Source organism: Festucalex cinctus, chromosome 8 (assembly GCF_051991245.1).
Source record: "Festucalex cinctus isolate MCC-2025b chromosome 8, RoL_Fcin_1.0, whole genome shotgun sequence".
Lineage (NCBI taxonomy): Eukaryota > Metazoa > Chordata > Actinopteri > Syngnathiformes > Syngnathidae > Festucalex > Festucalex cinctus.
This window is the reverse complement of record NC_135418.1, coordinates 15,402,460-15,420,911: the sequence shown is the minus strand read 5'-3', so window position 1 is coordinate 15,420,911 and position 18,452 is coordinate 15,402,460. Positions and strand designations below refer to the sequence as shown.

The 18,452-nt window shown below is 39.7% G+C and overlaps 1 pseudogene across 1 annotated transcript in view; it reads right to left on the bottom strand.

Annotated features, from left to right (window-relative positions):
- Window positions 1-948: 948 nt before the first annotated feature.
- Window positions 949-18,452, bottom strand: part of LOC144023612 (calmodulin-binding transcription activator 1-like) — a 76,410-nt pseudogene continuing 58,906 nt past the window's right edge. Inside the window, exons 9-21 of the transcript XR_013284579.1 lie at window positions 18,180-18,306; window positions 17,334-17,468; window positions 13,884-14,032; window positions 12,444-12,628; window positions 12,295-12,373; window positions 11,948-12,215; window positions 9,951-10,444; window positions 9,718-9,866; window positions 9,387-9,637; window positions 9,148-9,216; window positions 6,780-6,925; window positions 6,638-6,709; window positions 949-4,829 (exon numbers count right to left, since the gene is read on the bottom strand). The product of XR_013284579.1 is annotated as a calmodulin-binding transcription activator 1-like (transcript). The remainder of the gene's footprint in view (window positions 4,830-6,637; window positions 6,710-6,779; window positions 6,926-9,147; window positions 9,217-9,386; window positions 9,638-9,717; window positions 9,867-9,950; window positions 10,445-11,947; window positions 12,216-12,294; window positions 12,374-12,443; window positions 12,629-13,883; window positions 14,033-17,333; window positions 17,469-18,179; window positions 18,307-18,452) is intronic.

The following is an 18,452-nucleotide window of genomic DNA, read 5'->3' as shown; positions in this document are numbered from 1 at the left end:
CTGTGGCCCTTCCACATTAGGGTGGGCTATTGCTCAAAACATTTACATGGAATAGGAAACATTTCTTACATCTAAAGGGGAAATAAGCACGTAGTCATTCGACAGATTACTGTGATGAAATGGTGCATAATACACACTATTGTTTGAAGCCCTTACAAATGAGATTGAGAGCCTGGAGATATCCCTTAAAAATTCTAAATATATATCAATTATCAATCTACATTTATGATTTGTTATTACATCAAGAGACCTGAAAAAGTATCAATTTCAATTTAAAAAGTTGATTATAGATATGTACACATATGGATATGGAACTTTACTACAAAATACAGTACATAAAAATAATAGCGCAGTAGCCTATGCAAGTTTTTATGTTTTGTTTCGAAGAGAGTGAATCAAATGTAATCTAGTATGCATTTTGTTTTGCGTGGTACAGTATATAGTTCTCAAGGTCTTTCCAAAAAGCTAATGGGGCATGTGAACCAGTCGCACTTTCAGGTTCAGTTTTATAAAGGAACAGCTGCTATCAATATCACTAGTTCAGTGATTCTCAGATTTTGTTTGTAATGAGGAATTTAAAAAGCAACACATTACTCCAACGAATATTCATAAATTAGGCATTCCAGAAAAAATACCACATATCATTATTATTCTAGCTCTATAGAGATTCTCTGATGTGTACATTTTCTACTTAGAATGTCAATAACATTTACTGTATATAAATTATTAACAGTCACTGGTTGCTCATTTGTTTTTTGTTTTTTTTGTAGCATTTCATTAATTGTGAGAGTGCAGTGTGAGACGTGTAAGTGAACCACACAATACATTACTTCGACTTTTGTTAGCGTGGCCCCAGCAGACTTTAGAACTAAATGACCCCTGACAGGAAAAAAGGTTTCTCACCTCTAATGCAACATAAATCCTTAACAAATATCAGGCAAAGACACATTAAAGTGCAAATTTTCTTTTTTTATTCTGATTTCATTTTACAGCAGAAATTATGTAAAGCATTCAGAGGACATTTTCCACATATAAGGGCAATATTCAAAACACTTTGCATGGCCTCAGCAACAAAATATTCTCTTAAAAACATCAACCGTTTTGTGATGCTTGTGCATGCAAACCAAAAAGTAGAACATAGGAAGTCAAAGTAGGCTACAAAAGAAGAGGAATGATCGTCATGGAGAACACAACAGCAGGCAAGGTTGGAATAGAGCAGGAGGAGATGAGACAGAGGGAAGACGGGGGAGTGGACAGATTTGAGCCTTAGCTTATCTATGAGGGTCTACCATTCTAGCATGCAATGTGGTGTTTGGGCACGCCGCCTCAGAGACAAGGCATAAAAGGTTATACAGGTACCATTCATTTTCCAGGCGCACCATTGGGAAACAGAGGCCATCTCCGCGCATCTGCCAGAAACTGTCTCACTCATATCTTAACTTTAGTTTTTGTTTTTAAACGTAACTTTTTTGTTCTTCTTCCAGTCAACATCCTCTCCATAAACACATAGTCATCTCTATGTTAGCCAGTCTGTGTGCAAGGATGTTGCGGTTTGTGTGTTTCGAGAATCTAAAAGGAGTTGTGGTGATGCAGAAGGAGATTGTTTGAGAAAGATATTGAGAGCACATTTTAGAGATCTTATATATCTAATATATAACACTAGACTTACTAGTGCTTCAATCAAGGTAACACATGGCTGTAACTTACAGCATTTTGATATTTTTTTTTGTATATATCTTGTGCGTTAATGACCATTAGAAATCACTCAATACTTGTATTTCGTTTCTTGTAGAAAAAAAATGACACACGTTACAGATTAGATCAAGCAAACAGATCACATTCACTGCCTCACAAAATGAGACTAATATGAATGGGAGAGGGGCAGTCACCAACCCCATTCGAAAATGAGAGGACTCTTAATTCATAAACAAACAAACCGGAGTATCCCCATCATATGGGAAACACAAAGCTGTGTTTTAGCAATGAGTTAGTGACACTCCACATATCATCTCCCTGTTCTTCAACCCTGAGTAAAATCTAAGGGAGAGATTGACCTGTTCCCAAAGACATAAGCACAGAGAGAAAGACTGTGGCCTTCTTGTGTTTCTGACTGTGTGCACTTGTGTGCGTGAGAGTGCGAGACATGGGGTGAGAGGAAAGAGAGAGAGAATGGGAACGAGTGTACAGGAGCGTCTTTTTGTCAAACAGGTGCGTTTCTATAATGCTACGAGAGCATTTCCATGTGAACCTGTGCAGGAAAACACAAGCTCTAATTCCAAGACAGAGATTTCGTGGTTCTAATACTGCACAATGTGCACACACAAGCGGGCAAAAATGATCATGAGCGGGCAAAAATGATCATGAGCGTTCAGTCCAACCTCAAAATGAGTGCACGTAACTCGAATCAAGTCCAACACTGTCATCTTTTTTTTTTTTTTTAAACACACCATTTAGGAGAAAGAAAAAGGTAACTGGCAGCCATTCAGGGAACATACAATATTTTTTTCCTGATATGAACTTGCACTTTTCTGTTATTGATCAGGCACTTCCTAAACAGAGCTTTCCAGAGTGCTTAAGCACGTGTTATATAACGGCAGTGACGATGACGAGAAAAAGGAGTGAAATGATATGTCGGGAGTGGGAAGGAGACATTCTGTTTGACAGGATGGTGAAAATGGTTGAAAGTAAAGGTAGTATGTTGCTGAAGCACAACCGCATTGTAAAGAATGTAGCACCCTCTTCTTGCCTTTTTTTTTGGGTCAATGCATTCACATTTATATGATCTTTGTCAGCATCTTCATCACCATTATTTCAACAATTGCATCTTCAAATGTCGTCCTCTAGTCAAACTACTGTTGAGCTATTACTATCTTGTCTACTGTTTATAGTCTGTGTGTTGCCTCTGTGCATCTTACTGATATCTTTTGGGTGTTGTTTTTTTCCCCCTCCAACAAAAAGTATTAGGCAAAATAGCATTCATAATAATTGGCACTACTGGCAAAAAGTGTTTGATTTTTGCGAGCCAAGGAACAAAAGCACGACGTGTAAATGTTTCGTCTGAAAGATCATTGTTTCAGCTAACTTTGTTTTCCCACTTATTTAATTCTAACATTAGATTTTTCATTTGCATGCTTGAACAAAATGTTCTTTTCAGTAACACCTATACTGGATACTTTTAAAGTGAAGCCGTTAAAATCCTCTCACAGTCCATAGCCACTAACATGTTCTTTTTGTTGTTTCTGCGTCTTAAATATCATGCACATTACTCAGTTTGTAATATCTACATTATGTACAAGCAATACAGCCGTCCTGTGTAGCCAGGTCTCTATGTTAAGTTCTCATTATGGGAGTAAAATAATTTATAATCTTAAATACAGTCCTCTTATGAAAAAAGTTTCAGGGTCCTCGTATCCCCTTACCTCGTCAGTTTATATACAGGAATATGCAATAGTCCAAAATATGGATTTGATTGCCCGTATGGGCTAACATGGGGATCAATGCCCCGTATCGGGGAAAGTACTGGACCCGTGTCCTGTACAGAGCAAGCATAGAGACCTCTCAGAGTCAGGAAGAAGTCAAGGCAATGTTACTGTATGTTACTCTTTCCTCAAAACCACAGCTAGGATTTAGAGGTTCACGCAAAGAACAAACTAACAGAGACATTTAACCACCGCAACATGTCATATTTTAGCACACAAGGGGGGAAACCAGTCTCAAGCTTAACCACTCTGAAATAAATAATTAAGACCCCTAAATAAATAAACTTTGTTGTTGTTTTTTAAAAAAAGCACCCAAAATATGTCATTTGTCCTTACACAATTCACATTACGCAGGGCAAGGATAAGTCGATGAGAACAGTGAGACACAACTCCACATAGAAATACAAAAGAAACGACACGAAAGCAGTTTGGCAAGCATGCAGGAGCTCGCGGCTCAAACACATGCATTGAATCGAACGAACACGGACACCACGCGGGCGGGCAAAGTGCCGCCTCAGAGAACAAACTCCATACAAAGTCCATGTAACAAATTAAGACATCGTTAATTCACACACCCCCTCACCCTCATGGAAACAACGCTCCTCTTACATTCAAGTGGTTCCTCCCCTTTTGATCAGGTGACTGATTGGTAGGTTTGTAAGCGATGTGAAGTCAGACTGGTTGGTGGATATTGTGATTATACCGCGTTAACAGCATGGTTCGCCTCTAGAGGTCTTCGGCATGATGGAGAGGAGGAGTAAGCGAAAAGAACCAAGAAAGAACTTGCATGCAAATGCAACAAAGATGTGAGTTTTTTGGTTTATGTTTTCTTATCCTTTCATGGATCAGTGTTTGGGTACAAAACGCAACGGGTTTTGCATGAGTTCGGCAAGTCAGAGATGCCTTTGGCGAGTGGGCGAGCGAGCTTGAAGCCTTTCACCACATCCGGTCGCCGGCCGCTTCCTCCCGTTTGGAAACATACCCATGAAGAGTGCAAAGAATGCCATGAGGTTAATGCGATGGCCTCCCAGTGGAACTGCGGAGGAGGATCAGTGCTGCGGGTCCGAGCCAGATCCCTGGGCTGGCCCGAGTAGTCTGTCTGTCTGAGCTGCCATGATGGACACCTATCCTGTCCTCCGTCTGAGAAGCTTCTTCCACTCGAGAGAAGACAGGATAGAGGGCAAGCGAAAAAGGGAGAGGAGAGAATGGAAGGGGCAGGTAGCGATAGAGTTTGGAGAGGAAAAAGAAAAAGAAGGGGAGGGGGGGGGGATTGCTCACAGGCTTAGTGGGCTGTGGGTGGGGCCTGGCGGTGGGCTCTCAGGACCCCTGGCCTTTTTCTGCTCTCTGACCCTGGTGTAAAAACACACATCGGAAACACATTAGAGTGCTTTTTCCCTTGTTTGTGTATGTACATGTCTTCATGTCTGTTTCATCTGTAGCAGGGGTCACCAACGAAACTGGAAACACTGGAAGATATTTATAATGTTTCATATCGGTCTTATTATGAGAAATCACAACATGATCAGTGTATTCACATAAATGGATCTTGGAAGAGAGTAAAATAAAGAATTGGAAAAAATAAAAGTGACTCAAGGTTGGAACGAACTCACAAACTTCAGCTTGGTGAGACAGCCAATCTACTATCTGAGCCACACAACTCCTGTTTTCTGTTAATATGTCGCTCGTGTTAGCTGCAGCTGATTCCATGATTGTATGGAATCATCCTAACTGGGTAGGAGGGGCATAGCTCAGGTGGTAATGTGGCAGTCCTCCAAGCTGATGGTTGCGAGTTCGTTCCTCAACACTTGAGTGAGTTTTATTTTACTCTCTTCCTCGTGTAAATCTTAGTTTACTCTAAAACTTAGTCTATTTGGTAGGGATGTAATAATAAGTGCAATTTCGTGATATTGTGATATTAAAACTGCCACAATATCGTCGTTGTCATGTTCATGATATTTAAATGCCACACATCTTTTAAAAAAAAAAAAAGTCAGGTTGATTTCCATTTGTGCAGTTCTAGCACCCTCTGGTGGCTAGTTTTTTTTTTTTTTTTTAGTGCAATTTAATTTTCATTAGGGATGTTTTGGCCCTTCTATGTTTAAACACTAATTGTCAGATGAAGGGGAACGTAATATGCCTGTGAAGCAAGTCAATATGTGGAGGAACTCAATGTGTGCGTGCATTAACATCATTAAACAATAATAATAATAATAATAATAATAATAATAATAATAATAATAATAATAATAATAATAATATAAAATCGATGTTATGTACTAAGCGTGTCTTGGGTTGGACTAATTTTCGAATTATATTTTTTTTATATTCATTTTTATTTTCTCTTTTAGTCATTTATTTATTTAGTCATTTATTTATTTTGAATTTTGGCAGTTTTGGTCCTCCATAGTAGTGTGTTCATGTGTACAAAAATAAATAACGAAAAAGAATTTGCCTTTTTTCCCCCTCAAGCACTAATATCGGCTGATTAAATATGATAGGCCCTAATAATAACAACTTCATTTGAACACATTCCTTATTTCAGAAGTGCATATCAAACTGGTAGCACTTTGCATTAATCAGCTCCCAAGAAGTAGCTCTCAGTTTCAGAAAGGTTGGTGACCCCTGATCCGGTTATGATCCACAGGCTATTAATTTTCTGGGCAAATCACCACCCAGGAAATCCTGCCCACCCCCCTTCAAGGCACAAAAAAAAGGAGACAAGCAAGACACTTGAGTCCCCAACTGATGTCATGCCCCCAGGAAGACCATGTGCAAGAGTGCTCCTCTATCTATCTGTCAGTCATGCAGAAGTAGCAGCATCATTCCGCAGTCCTCGACGAGACAGACAGAAGAGCGAGGAAGGGAGGGAGGTAGGGAGGTAGAGAGAGGATCCTCTCCTCCCCCCACATGCAAACAGGCATCCGCCACCAGGAGAGAGAGAGTGAGAGAGCGAGCCAGAGAAGAGAGGGGGGAGGAGACTCACCCGCTTCAGGGGCCTATGGTCCATCAAAGGGCTTCGCAGGAACAGTAAAACAACAGCAGCTGTTAGCACCAATGCCCGTGCGGCAGTGGGCTGTCAACGTGTGCGCGTGTGGGCAGTGTGCACGTTGTGTGTTTTTGGGTGTGCGTGCACGCGCCAGTCAAACTTCATGGCTCACCTGTGGCGGCATCGGAGCAGGAACCTCAGGATCTTGCGCGCAGCCTGGTTCTGTTTTTTAGTCAAAAGGTTGCTGCGGGCAAAGGTGGGAGGGTGAGATAATGATCGCGAGCATGGGCGTGTGCTTTCGTGTTTTTAGTTACCTGAGGGAGTGTCTGTAGGAGCGGTAGTATTGCTGTATGAGGACTGCTGCTCTGCGACTTTGTTGGAACTTCCTCTGCTCATGGAAACTCCGGAAACGACTCTGGATCAGGATGGCTGCCAGGGTCATCCTCTTATAAAGTGCATACTGTAAGTAGTAATGTTGTCAAGCTTCATTCAACAGTAAATCGGAAATTTTCCACTACAGAACAAACACAGACTGTAAAAACAAAAAGCTTCAAAAAGATGCTGAGTCCTGAAATGTGCAATATTTTATGTATATAGAAAGTTACTTGAGCATTTATTTGATATCCAGTTTAAGGTTCATGTTCTAGTATGCTCTTAGTTGAATGACTGTCGTACTAGCCGTTTTTGTTCCAATACTGTTGCTTCTTGTGGCTTTCTCGTACCTGGACATCAAGTAAAGTATATCAAGTAAATGCTCAAAAAAAAAAGAAAGAAAAAAAAGAAAGTGAAACATCAGTGAAATAGATGTACATATATATATACATAAATATATGTACATATACATATACATATCTATGTACATATACATATCTATGTACATATATATATATATATATATATATATATATATATATATATATATATATATATATATATATATATATATATATATATATTATTTTTTTTTTTTTCAAACCCATCAAATATTACAAGACTCATCCAAATACTTCAAGGGCATGTCTTTCTTTGTGACGACAACAGAAATGTGCCAGCAATGACATGGAGGAAAGATAGGGACTGTGTCCTGGCTGCTCAGCTGGGTAAGAAAAAACAAAAAACAAAAAACAAAAAACAAAACATAACATACAACTGAAAATGTTTTAAATTGCTGTTCCTAAAAAATAAAAATAAAATAAAATAAAAAAAAACCTGCAAAGCCCTGCACAACCGATTGGCGCAAACTTGCCATGCGGTGGCTCTTTTGGTGCATGCATCTATGTTCAGGCTGCTCAGTACAACATGGTTGTCATAAGTTGGCAATAATAATAAAATAAAAATGGAATGTAGACTGCAAAAAAAGCCGGGCATATGAAAAGTGACTTGGATCCTACTTCTGCAGGTACTATGGGTTATATCCCACGGAAGAGGTGGGACTGTTTTTGCACATCAGTTTATTTCCGGTTCGGTTTGCATCGTGTGGGCTGCGTCAAAAATACTTGTGCTTCCGACTTTGTGCCCCTCGGTTACGCGTTCGCAACCCGGACCGGAAACAAACTGATGTGCAAAATCACGTCCCGCCTCTTCTGTGGCATATACCCCATTAGAATGAAGGTTTACTTTTAAACTTGCACAGTATAATAGCTAATGTTAAAGGGATACTTGACTCATCAAGACATTTTCAGCAGGAAAAAGTTAATATTTTGTCCATGTACAATTAATACCTTTAAAAACCAACACTTGCTGTCGACCGGAGATGACATCACCTGTGCTGAAGATGAAGAAGTCGGTAATGACCAATCATGGCTCAGTTTGCTGACCAAACATAGAAAACAGGTGAACCATGATTAGTCGTTACCTACTTCCTCAGCACAGGTGCGTCATCTCCAGTTGACAGAAGGTGGAAAAAATAGTTTTTAAAGGTATTAATTGTACATAAAAATGATGGTTATCAAGTTAATTCTGGACAAAATATTAACTTTTTACTGCTGAAAATGTCTCAATGAATCAAATATCCCTTTAAATGTTACTCAGAACTTTGCCTGTTCATTTGATAAAGAATGGCAACAGGTCCGATATGTATTTTGTGTTAAATTTGAATTAAAAATAAAACCTCTTCAACTGAATAAGCAGGGGTTCTCAAACTTTAGAGGAAAATGTCATAAGGGTATGATAACATCTTTTTTGTGAGAAAAAATTAATGCTATGAGAAAAGTAATAGTTTTTCAATAAAAAATAAAGAACAAATACCTATTTTGTCAGGATAAAAAGTTGTAATCTTTAGGGAATAAAGTGTTATGATTCCAAGATAAAAATGTAGTATTAATATTAAGATATTGAAGTCAAAATTAAGAGGGGAAGAAAGTCATACGGATTATTCTTGTAAAGTTATGCCTTTTATGTTTATTTATTACCCAAACAATTAAAAAAAAAAAAAAAAAGGCTGATCCCCATATGTTGGTATGCACTTTCTAAAATGATACGACGACATCATTTATTGAAAAATATTGTTTCATCCCCAGAGCTATGGATCGCTGGACTCCAGTCTGAGAACCACTGAAATAAAGTATTTATTTATTTATTTATTTTTTCTGTTTTAAAAGAGAGAATTGCAAGTTTTGGCTAAACTTAAACCGAGTACCTTCATGTAGGTCAGTTTAATGCCTTCTGAACATTGAATCATACCTGCTTGTATCTCTTATAGCAGCGTTGAATCACTGCTGCAATCTCTTTGCGTTGTTCCTGAATAGGACCCTGAAGGGGGCGATGGTAAGAATTTGTATAAAAGCCGCTCATGCAAGCAAGCAAACATGTATCACGCAAAACAGATACATGACAGCAAGAGTATTCAATAGAAGAATTTGTATTCGGCGTAACATGATGTGAAATTGGAGTGGAGGTTATACAAGCTGATGGGTGGGTACCTTGTGTTTTCTAAGGGAGTGCAGAGCATTCCTGATGGTCTCACATAGCTCTCTCTGCTCTGCTTCTGTCATGGCAAGAAAAGAGGAATCCGCTTTCAATCGTTCCGCTTTCATAGCTGTAGAACGAGAGGAAGGAGTTCCCGTCAGAGGGGGTTGGCAGGGCCTGCTTTGCTTGACGACACTGCTCACCTTCAGGCCCTGAGTGAGAGTTTGCTTTCGGGCCGGGAGTCTGGGGCTTGGCATTTAGGAACCTGCAGAGCAGCAGAATGCAAAGCATATGTCTAAATAAAGTGTGGAAAAGAATTCATCGGATTCAAACGGTTTAACTTACCTTTCCACCTCAGCGAGGTAACCAGACAGTAGTCTGACATCACCGCCGAGGCCCACCCTTCCGGAGTCTGTTTCGGTCTCCATATCCTCCTGTTTAAGTCGGGCAGTGGATGTCTCCATGATGTGATCAGCAAGCATTGAAATGTCCATCTTCAACACACACACACATACATATCTGGATCAAATTTTGGCTCACATCACAAAAACGGCTTGTAGCTTAAAAACTCTCTCGACCTGCAAGTCTTCTGTGTTATCCTGATAAGTCAGCAGCTCAGTCTCCTCGCCCCGATCAGACAGGACTCTCTGGCGCAGGTGAACAGCCAGTCGCTCCTTCCCTAGAATCCGCCTGGCTAAGCTACGCTGCCCCAGGGTCTGTCTCAGACTCCACCTGGCGCCCCCTCCAGATGCCCCTATCCTGGCCTGCAGGTGGGAGAAGGAGGGGCTGGGGAGCTGAGGGCTGGCAGGAGGTGTGCCGCGATTACTGAGGTTGGGATGTTGGGTTTGCTGAGGACTTGGGAGGGGGGAAGGGTGACTGTTTGGGCTGTGGTGGTTTGGGAGGGTGTTGAGGTTGCTGGAGGTTGAGTTAGCGAGTTGTTGCTGGGTGGGTTTGAGTCTTTTGGCTGGGGGTGGACCCCCTTGCTCTCCCTGGGTTGTCTGTGAAGCTCTGTGTCCTGTTTGGTTCCAGGTCTGGTTGTTGGGCTGGCTCTCAGTCCGAGCTCGCCTCAGTTCTGGGAGAAGTGGGATAAGAGCTGATTAGCACAACAAATGTATATTCCCATTACACTGAGCATAAGATATCATTGGTGAGTTCATCCAAACATATGCTTTTTTAACTTCAGTATGACCAAAACTTTTTTTTTTTTTTAAAGAAAATAGGTCAACATTTTGAAAGAAAATGTGTATTTCCGTTCTACTGACATTTACATCTGCACGGTAAATGTGTAAAGCCAAAGTTGACGTCTTGCAGAGTGCAAAAGGGGGAAAGGAACACCCAATAATCTGCAGTTCTGCACACAACTGCTGTTAAAACCAAATTGGGTGAAATAGCTAACCCAGTGCTGGATCCAAGACTGAGCTAATGTGTTGGAACCAACAAGGGATAAAAACTACCCACGCTGATGAGTTGAAGCTACCAATAAATGGGTTACCAGGTTATCAGCATAGCCGTGATTAAATGTAACATCATTTTATTACCAATATAATTCGCTAACAGTGAAAAGCCAAGGTTTTTTTCTCAAATCCATAAAACTCTTAATAAAAACAAAAAAGGCTGATAAACAGTCGCAATATGTTTTAAATGAGGAGAAAATTGGGAAAATTATCCCCAACACCAAAATCAAAATAAAATAATAACAAACTACTGAAAAATATCTAATAATAGAGGCTGTAAATACCAGCAGTAGTTGGCGCTATAGAACAGCAGTTTGACACATCAGCAAATTATCATCTGCTTCAGAAAGGAAGGTCTTTGTTCACAAATTTTTGTCATTGTTTGAAATTACATTTTAGATATCAAAAGTACAAGCACAATTCCAATGAAGTTGGGACATTGTCCATCCATTATCTAACATACATAAAAAACGAATACAAAGATTTGAAAATCATGTTCAACCTATACTTAATGAACTAACAATAATAAAATTGATCAGTTTGAACATTACACATCTTGTCTTTGTAGTGTATTCAAAAATAGATTGAACATGATTTGCAAATCATTGTATTCTGTTTTTATTTATGTTTAATACAATGTCCCAATGTCATTGAAATTGGGTTTGTAGTAGAGGTATAGGTACTCGGTATCAGTAAATTTTTAAAGAAAAATATTATTATATTAGAATATGTGAATCCTTCCTCCTTGTTAGAGTACAGCAAGTTGTGCAAAAAGTGCAGAAACGCTGAACAGGTAGATATTAACTAAGTTCACCTATAAAAATTGTGGTACATTTTAGGCTCATCCTGAATTTTCACCAGGAAGCTCAATATCCCAAACATTTTTCAAATACTGTGTTTATTATGTATGTATATGACCCCTATGTGCTTAGTAGCATAGGAAAGAGATTAAAAAATAAAAGTGAAACAATATTTAGTGATTGCTATAAAAGAGATGTGAGAGATTTCAAGATGTCATTGGCACATTATTGTCTTGCTGCCCATAATCTCAAACTCAAATTATTCTAGAAAATATTTTTTGACCAAAAACAAATGTACTATTTATTGACAGTATCTCTCACCTGCATTTGGGTTTGAGGAGTGACTGTTGTTTATTCTGCTGATCTCAGAGCCTCCTCTCCACCTGTCCATCCACGTGTCAGCAGGCTGACTTGGCGCTTGAGGACTTTGCTGTAGCTGCTCTAAGAGCTCAGCCAGTCGCGTGTGGCCCCGAGATCTGGCAATGTTGAGCGGCAAGCGTCCCAGAGAATCGGGAATAGCCAAAGCTCTTGGGTCCCACTGGTAAAGCACCAGCGCTGCATCAGTATGACCCAGAGCGCATGCCCACATCTGGAGAGACCAACGGGATGTCGTCAGACAAACGCACATGGAGAGAGGACCCCCATATAAGGCAATATCGATCACTCACCAGTGGTGTGCAGGAGAAGTGGTCGACATTAAGAGGATCCACCTCCAGCTCGAGGTCAATACTGTCAGCATGCTTGGTGCTGCAGAGCAAAAGTCACGTGAGAAATCTGCCTTCCTCTCAGTGCTCTGTTGTGACAGTTTGTTACTCACCGCCAGCGGATGAGAGTCTGAATGAGCCCGGCGTAGCCTTGAGCTGCAGCCAGATGCAATAAGGTCATCCCTCTTGAGTTCTTGCTGTGGACGAGCTGATTGGACGAAGCCCAACACGGCTGCGACATCATCTTCTCACACACAACCACAACACGACCCTCAAATGAACTGTGGTCAGGAGAGGTCTGGGGAAGAAATTGTGACAGTGATTAAAAAGTTGTCCTATTTCCACTAAGGATTTGATGTTTTCAGTGTTACACAAAACGGTTAGCAACGTTTCTAGAAGGCTTTGCCCAGGGAAGAACCTGTTAATTTTCAGTGCAAAACAAATAGTGGAACCTTGACATACGAGTTCAATTTGTTCTGTGACCACGCTTGTATCCCAAGTCATCTTTCCTCTCCTTTATTATAAAACATGCAGTAATAACATAATTAGACACAAGAAAATAAAATGTAAAGAATTAATTTGTTGTGCATCACTTTATGGTGTCTGTATCTTGGCCACTAATGGGGAGAAGTGTAACAGAAAAACAGATACAAAGAAGACAGTCTCAACAGCTAAAGCCCATATCTCACTTAGCAGCGAAGGGTCCGTTCAAGGTTGCAAACGGTCGCAAAGACGTTCACAAACACTTTTAATGTTTGCAAGCAGTCTTTCTTGTTGCCAAGATGGTGAAGGTGTGCGAATGTAGACAATGTTTTTTTTTTTTTTTTTTTTTTTTTGCCAGGGTTAATTCAAGGGTGCAAAGATGTTAGCCACGCATTCATAAATAGTTTTAACGGTCAGTTTTTCTTGTTGCACAGAAATTGTTCAACATGTTCAAAATTTGATGGTAACAAGAAAAACTGTTTGCAAACATCTTTGCAACCTTTTACAAACTCTGATTGAAAAAAAAAAAAAATATATAAAAATATATATATATATATATATATATATATATATATATATATATATATATTGCTACATTCGCAAAATGAGTATTTTAGCTGAGATGTGTACAGTTCAAAATTGGGTACACAAGTTTATTACACATTTTGCTGATTTCAGTGTAAAAACGGGTAGGAACATAAATGACCCAAATATCAGATGTTAAAGTTATGATCGGATGTCAAAATAGATGTGTATTGGCTACTAACTGTGTTTAGTTTACTGTGGTGTGTTTATAAACAATATTGTAAAAACAACAGCAACCTTTAGCTCCTGAAAAAAAAATCTAAAAATGTGACACAAATTGTCATATCTTAGCTAATCTTAATGATTAACTATGATCAATGACCGACTGATCCGAATTATGATTGTTCTTTCTTAGTGGATCTCTGAACAGCATTCAATTTTAACAGCATTCAATTTTAAATATCTGCTCAGATTTACTTTTCTTTTATAGTTCATTTATGTTCAAGAAAATTTCCACTCAAACAAATTGCATCTTTCTGCCTTACTTGAGACTGCTGTTCGGTGGCTCCCCCTCCCTCTACACCGCCACTCTTGGTTGCCATAGTTTCTGAGCTGGGGTTTTGATTGGTTATATCAGCCATCCTCTGTTCCATCTGCTCCAGACGCTCCAAGATGGACATCCTGAACTGGGTATCTACAGAAAAAAATACATAAATATATCGTTTATTCAAAAACAATATTTATTGTATGTTTTAAGACATATAGTCCTAAAGGAAAGTTGCTTATGGGCGGCTTGCTATAGAAGGATGAACCTACACACACCCAAGCACCATCTAGGGTCTGAATCTGCACTTGAAAGCGAATGTAATATAAGTGCACACATCCGGCAACAAACCATATTAAGAATATTTTTACATGGCTGTAAGTGTGACCCATTATTCCTGTGCAGCTGCGGTTTGCTGCAGTGCACATCATGTCACTCAGACTCTTTATTTTCCCTCCTCTCCTCTCTGCTGTCTGTAGCACACAGACTGAGGAAAAAAAGAGGGAGGAGCCACGTGAGTGACACACAGATCTGTCTCCAAACATTCCAGTCCTCCAGTCCACCAATCAGAGTGCAAGATTTTCAATCGGTCTGAATAAAAAGCCAATCATATGACAAATACCTCAATGTTCACCTATTGATGTAAACAAAACACTTGAATCACAGAGAAAGAAGCACATTCAAAAGAGCAACATTTAAAGCACATTTTGTAAATTTAATGACAATTATGTATATTTGTTTTGCTTTATTGACATGTCCAACTGGCAATTTAGGATAATGATCATATTTTCCCCCGACTGCCTGCTATTTTTCACCATAAACGCATGTTAAACGTTATTCTTTGGTGAGACAGAAGTTTGTTATTGTTTTTACAATTATATTCCTTGCTAAGAAAACTCCTCATGAACATCATCACAGCTAATACAACTGCTAATCTTCATACTTTTAATGAGATTGTTATAGTCCCTGGATTATGTTGCATCAATTTTCAAGTAAGCAATTTCCATCTATAAACATGCCATAGTTAATAACAACACCAATAAAAAAAAATGTCAATGCACACATACTTATGCAGGTCAATTGGAGAAAATGTGCATGGCATACACATAAGTCATAAACAGCATATTTAATATTGGTTGTTATTGTGAGAGCAGCTCCAGGAGGTAAATAGCCTCCCCACACTTGTTGTAGTGTTATTGTTCTCCAGGTCTGCAGACCTCTGAGGTTTCTTTCTTTCTTTCTTTTTTTTTTTTAGTTCAAACATTCAACAAGCACACAAAATTTGATGAATTTAATCTTCATAACAGCCATCATCTAACAACAAATGACTTTAATGCAATCACACAAGACAAAGCGGTTGGACAACGGCATCACCTGAATAAACAAACACTTGAATCATGCAGCACATAACAGCAATTTCCAGACATCAATTTTAAAATGAAATGACATCAGATAATCTACGAACCCAAACAGCGAGTGTCTCTTTGTTCCAGTTTCTGCTCAACCGCGGTAGTTTGAAGTGTGCGACACACACACGTCGATACTCCCAACAACAGAGCGAGAGAGAGGTGGGGGGGTGAGAGAGAGATAGAGTGCGAGAGAGAGAGAACGCGCACGTTGTGTGTGTGAAGAGAACATCGGCGCTCTTCAAATCAGCCCGCCAGACTTTGGAGCAGCAGGAGGTTTAGGTCGTCATCGTCGCATAACAAGACCGCACTCCCAACTAAAACTGGGGCAGATGTGTGGCAACGCCGTGTGCAGACAAACTTTTAATCAATTTTATGTTTTACCTGCGGTGCATTACCGTGAAAATGGACACATGGCCGAGTGTGCCTCATTCAAGTCCAGAGACGTGTTTATGAATGCAACCTTTAGCGGGTGTCAATTGGGGTGGCTGTTGAGCCACATTGTCTTTGCCCTTCAGTCGTGCATGCAGTACGCTGTGACCGTGCAGCCGCATTGCCGCAGTGCGCAACGCGCAGACTGGGGGCGCATGCACACACACACACACGCGCACACACACACACGCGCGCGCGGTAAAATCAGGGCATGCGTCGCTGAGGAAACACGTGTTACCAACACAGACTTTGCATTAAAACCCAGACCACCTGCTTGATCGCCCTCTAACACCACTGCAGTAGGCTACTTTTAAATCAAATCTGATGTAATTAAACATGAGGAAACGCTAAATGAATGTCTGCCAACATGCATGTAATCCTCCCTAACATGAGCTGTGTGTCCCCAAAACAGAAGAGCACATTTAAACTGGAGAGAGAATTCAAACACATTCACACATACACACTTAACCCTAACCATCACACATCACATTGACCTTTTTACTCCTCGGAGAGCCATACAAAATCCATCCATGTAGTTTCTGGACTGTTTATGTGCTGGAGCCTATTATGGCTGATTTTGGGAGAAAGACGGAGTTTCATTCTCACATTCACAATCACAACTAAAGACAATTTAGCCTGGATTCATATCCATTCCAAAAACATGACCTCATGACCTTTGAATTGTGAGGAGGTTGTACTGAGTACTCATCCAATGTGCAGCTCCCCCACCCCCCCAAATATATTATGTTAATGTTAATTGTTAATTGATATATTACGACAAATGGTAGCCTGGTGGCAGTAGGCAAGCGTTTATCATTCTCAGCTCACAGTTCTGACTGAGGATGGGTGTTCAAATCCAAACTCCGGCTTTCCTGTGTGGAGTTGCATGTTGCCCCTGCATGCTTTCATGGTTTTTCCCCAGATACTCAGGTTGAGGTTTAATGTTTTTTTTTTTTTTTTTTTTTTTTTTAAGAGTTGTATGTTCGGTTGTATATGATCCACAGACCTCGGGTTCCCCAACAGACATTGTTATCATTACCTTTCCTCACTTGATTGATCACATGGGCCTTGCAAAATACATTAAAATCCATTAAAGTAGCCGGGAACGGAGGGGATTGCTTCAGTGAGTGAATGAGTTAATATTGTGTTTGTGGAATATGAGCTAAGCAGCAAAATCCACCCACTTTTATCCATTTCAGGGGGCGGCCATTTTGCCACTAGATGTCGACTGAAAATGACATCACATTTGCTCAGGTAACAACTAATCACGGCTCACCTGTTTTCTGAGTTTGGTCTTGACCAATCATGGTTAAGCTTCAAAAACAGATGACCCATGATTAGTCATTTCTTGAGCCTGAGAAACTGTGATGTAATTTTCAGTGACAGCAAGTGTCAAAATGGCTGCACAACCTGGCTAAAAATTTATTTTGCTGCTTAACTCATATTCCACAAACAATATTAATCAGAATATCATGTTTCAACTACTGTAGTGGTGCTCCATATAACATATTGTAAAGAATTTATTTATTTATTTATTTATTTTGCTGACTTCCCCTTTAAAAGTATAACGGTACACCTCGATGTTGCCACAATACACAGTTGAATGCTCTCACCGTCCAAAGACAGCCAGTCATGCTGAGAGGATGGGAGGGCAGGAAGGTCGCGTGCCTTGTATTCAAACACCACAGAAGAAGAGATGACCTCGCCACCCATTGCTACCTGCAGCATGACGAGTCCTGTGTCATGAGCTGGAAAGAATCAAGAGGAAAAAATGTAATAAATAGTGGGGACCGACCACAATATAAGCTTTGAATAAGCGGCTTTGCTTGACAATGTCAGAGAAAGATAAACAAAAAGTTTAGTAGGCCTACTGTAAATAATGTAAAGTTGTAGCGTACAATTGAAATGTTTTACACATTGAAGTGTGTCAAAGTATTTGTCACCATTCTACTTTACTTGAAGACAAAAAAAGTTATATATTTTTATATAAATAAAATAAAAATGATTAAATGAATTTAGCCCCGCGATTGGCTGGCAACCAGTCCAGGGTGTCCCCCGCCTACTGCCCAGAGCCAGCTGAGATAGGCGCCAGCACCCCCCGCGACCCTTGTGAGGAATAAGCGGTCAAGAAAATGGATTGATGGATAAATGAACTTATTAAAATAATTTATAAATAAAAAATATAAATTAATATATAAATTAATAAATAAGTAATAATAAACAAAAAAATAATAAATTAATAATATAATTTATTATATAAAATATTGCAAGTAAAATGAATTAAAAAAAAATATATCTAAAAAATTAAAGGAACCAAAGTGTTCCTTTTATTGTTTTAAGCATGCTTTGTATGCACTGCTCAAAAAATTAAAGCTAAGGGAACACTTTGTTCCTTTAAAATTTTGGCTTGAGTGTATGTGCATTGCCACGTGTTAATATACATCACAGATACTGTGTACCTGGACAGTAGCAGCGTAGCACGCCAGGCTGGATGAGGGCAGCGGGGACGCTGATGTGGTCAAACAGACAGCTGTAGTCACTGCTTGACTCTAACCACGGCCCTGTGATAAGCACCTTCACGCCACCCTGCAGCACAAACACAGGTTAGTGGAATGTGACACAATCTGGTGACTTCATCACAGGAGGCTGGAGTGGAGTAAACAGCAAGTACCAAAACAAAGTGAACATTTCAGAAAAATGATGTGTATGAAAGGTTTAAATGTGGTCTTATC